Source organism: Rhincodon typus, chromosome 30 (assembly GCF_021869965.1).
Source record: "Rhincodon typus isolate 14 chromosome 30, sRhiTyp1.1, whole genome shotgun sequence".
NCBI classification, from domain to species: domain Eukaryota; kingdom Metazoa; phylum Chordata; class Chondrichthyes; order Orectolobiformes; family Rhincodontidae; genus Rhincodon; species Rhincodon typus.
Window position 1 is genome coordinate 16,827,669 of NC_063361.1, and position 4,008 is coordinate 16,831,676.

At 40.8% G+C, this 4,008-nt stretch overlaps 1 non-coding gene across 1 annotated transcript; it reads left to right on the forward strand.

Annotated features, from left to right (window-relative positions):
• The first annotated feature begins 483 nt into the window (after nucleotides 1–483).
• On the forward strand, nucleotides 484–557 carry trnak-uuu. Its single transcript has one exon. It is a non-coding gene; the product is annotated as a tRNA-Lys (tRNA).
• The last annotated feature ends 3,451 nt before the right edge of the window (nucleotides 558–4,008 follow it).

Consider the following 4,008-nt stretch of genomic DNA (forward strand, 5'->3'; position numbering starts at 1 on the left):
ATTTTAGCAGAAAATACCATCCAATCAGTTTACTCTCACTAATTACAATGATATTCCCAATGAAGTAATGATAACATATTTCCAAGTCAGATGAAACATTACTGTAGTCCATCTTGTGAATGGTACACATTACTGCCACTGTGTGTCAATGGTACAGGAAATGAATGTTAAAAGTGGTGGATGGGGTATTAATCAAGTGGAGATGATTTGTCCTGAATGGTGTCAACTTCTTGCGTGTTGTTGAAGCTGCACACATCCAGACAATTGGAGAGTATTCTGTTACATTCTAGACTTGTACCTTGTAGATATTGGATTGGGATTGGAGAGCCAGGAGGTGAATTACTAGGTGCAGAATCTCTCACTTCTGGCCTTCTCTTTTTGCCAAAATATTTATATGGCTGGACCTATTTGGTTTCTAGTCAATGGTAACGCCCAAGATGTTGACATGGAGGATTCAGCAATTTTAAGTAATTGAATTTGTGAGCCCGAATAGCTCAATCGGTAAAGCAATCAGACTTTTAATCTGAGGGTCCAGGGTTCAGGTCCCTGTTCAGGCATGTCATTAAGTCAGAGACTTTTAAGCGACTCTTGGATAGACACATGGAAGATAGTAAAATGCAGGGTAGATTGATTTTAGTAGGATAATAGGTCAGCACAACATCATGGGCCGAAGGGCCTGTACTGTGCTGTACTGTTCTATATTCTATGTTCTATGTTCTATGAATGTCAAGAGTAATGGTAAGATTTACTGTTAGAGAGTCATACAACACGGAAACAGACCCTTTGGTCCAACCAATCCATGCCGAACATAACCCCAAACTAAACTAGTTCCATCTATCTGCTCCTGGCCCATATCCTTCCAAACCTTTCCTATTCATGTACTTATCTAAATGCCTTTTAAATGTTGTAACTGTGCCCACGTCCAGCACTTCCTCAGGAAGTTCATTCCACATGCAAACCATTCTCTGTGCAAAAAATTTGCCTCATGTCTTTTTTAAATCTCTCTCCTCTCATCTTAAAATGTGCCCCTTAGACTTGAAATCACTATCCTAGGGAAAAGTCATCTACCATTAACATTATCTACACCCCTCATGATTTTATAAACTTCTGTAAGGTCAGCTCTGAACCTCCTATGCTCCAGTGAAAAAAGTCCCAGACTATCCAGCCTCTCTTTATAACTCAAACCTTCCATACCTGGCAACATTTTCTGACCTCTCTCTAGTTTAATAATATCCTTACTATATCTGGGGACCAGCTTGCACTTGTATGATGCAAATATTATTTGCCATTTGTCAATCAAAGCTTAGGTGTTGTTTTGCTGTCTATGGAAACACAATATGGCAATATCAGGGTGGCATGGTGGCTCAGTGGTTAGCACTGCTGCCTCACAGCGCCAGGGACCCGGGTTTGATTCCAGCCTTGGGTGGCTGTCTGTGTGGAGTTTGTACATTCTCCCTGTGTCTGCGTAGGTTTTCTCCAGATGATCAGGTTTCCTCCCACAGTCCAAAGATGTACAGGTTAAGTGGATTGGCTATGCTAAATTGCCCCATAGTGTTCAGGAATGTGTAGATTAGGGGGATGGGTCTGGATGGGATGGTCTGAGGGTTGTTGTGGACTTGTTGGGCTGAAGGGCCTGTTCCCACACTGTAGGGATTCTATGATCTGAGCAGTCTCAAATCATGCTTAATATTGTGCAATCATCAACAAACTCCTGTACTTCTGATCTTATGGTGGAGAGAAGAGAGGGAAAATCATTGATGAGGTGGTCAAAGCTGCTTGAGCCTAATACACTACCGTGAAGAATTTTTGGAGTGTTGTCTTGGAGCTGAGGTGATCAACCTCCAACAACCGAGGCCTGACTCCAGCTAGCAGAGAGTTTTGCTCCCAGATTCCCAATTGTTCTAGTTTTGCGAGAGCTCTTTGATGCCACAGTCAGTCAAATGTTGTCTTGGTGTCAACAACAGTCACTCTCACCCTCTCACTCTCTGAAGTTCAGCTGTTTTGTCCATGTTAGGACTGAGGCGGAATCAGGTCAGGAGCCAAGTCACCCCAGCAGAACCAAAGCGAGCATCAGTGACCACGTTTGTTTGTAAGTGCCTCTTGTTGGCACTGTCGACAACCCTTTTCATCACTTTGCTAATGATCAAGAGTAGACTGATAGAATAATAATTGGGTTGGATTTGTCCTGTTTTTAGTGTAGAGGACATACCAGACAAATTTCCACGTTGCCAGGTAGAAGCCAGTGTTGTGACTCAGTGCAACACCTTGACTAGGGACATGGCTATGTTTGAGCACAGGTCTTCAGTGCCATTGCTGGATGAAACCTTTCTTCTGAATTGAACTCCTTCTTGACCTGAATTGGAGTCAAACCTGAATTAATAGTCTCTTATCTACTTTTTCTATCAGTCATGAATTCAGTAGTTTAAACATTTCTTCAATTAACAACACAGGTGTCCTGCTGGGCACTTTATTGAAGCATACTTTCTTGGAAATTATTCATTTAGATCACTGTTCGAAATAACTTTCTGACCTCTTAAGATAATTATCGTCACAAAACTGAAACCAAAATCCAACTGTCCCTATTTAAAAATGACGTGGAGATGCTGGTGTTGGACTGGGGTGGACAAAGTCAGATGTTACACGGCCCCAGGTTATAGTTCAACAGGTTTATTTACAATCACAAGCTTTCGGAGTGCTGCTCCTTCATCAAGTGACATCACCTGATGAAGGAGAGGCACTCCAAAATCTTGTGATTGTAAATAAACCTGTTGGGCTATAGTGTGGTACCGTGTGACTTCTGACTCTATTTAAAAAATCTAAATTACAAAAATAATAAAAATATATTATACATGTTTATCACACTAAATAAATACAGATTCCTGCATTTTGCTTATGATGACAATGCCTTGTTTATACATAGAAGTGGCTACAACCAGTCAACTGATGTAACTCACCTTATCTACATTTTCTTCACAGGAAATCTAAACTCATTCATCTACAAATCATTTGACCTGAACTATCACTGGGTTTGAATGATTCAGTAACCCCTTAAAAGTAGTGGAAATCCTCATTCTGACATCTCTGAGATTTCTAATTTTCAGGAGTGCCTTTTAAGTACATGGGCTGGTTTGCATTGTGAAAGGTGAGTTCAAAATGTCCTACTCAAGCCAATCCAATCACCCCTTCATAGTTCCTAATGCTATCCACCCCTCCCATCAGGATGTGCTCCTCCACCCACTCACTGCAAGGCACCTGATGCCACCTATGCGAAGGTATCACTCTTCCATGGCCATTGACATGCTATAGGCTCTGTGGCACCAATGAATCCAATAGAAAATAAGATGTGAATCAAAGTTTTAAAGAAAGAGATTAAACTGTGAAGAATTCATAACTTCCCACCTTGTTAATTTTTTTTATTATTACTGTGCAGAAACTACTGTAAGAATTATTTTTGTGTCTTCGACAACTGTGGACTGCAGGTGACAGAAGTGTTTTATTGTTCAAAAACAAAACAGAAATTTACCAGGATGGCTGAAAAGTTTCACAGCAAGGAATTTGATACCCATTGTCAACCCAACGCAATCCATTTTATGTTTATGGGTTCCTGCAATGTGCAGACAATCAATCAGACAGGAGGTGAGAAGTTATTTACAAGTGAAGTTTATTGGTTCACAGCTAATAGAGCAAATTGGAGCTGGAAACAATTTTCACAGACACAGACAGAGAGAGACGGTGTGCTTTTGTTCTTTCCGGCAGAAGCTGCCTGTTAACTGCAGTAAAAACTCAGTTTAAACTTGAAGAAAAACATTCACCTTTCCTGCAGAAATTGCTGTGCGCTGTGACTTCTGAAATGATAAATCAGAGACATTTTGCAAATTAATCAGTTGCTCTGAGCTTCTTACAAACCAGTGGAAGCTTCCAGAAGGAGACGACTGAACACCAAGGGCCTGCATGCTAAAGATGGATCATTTCAACATCGAAATCAGGATGCAAAGACTACTGAACTGA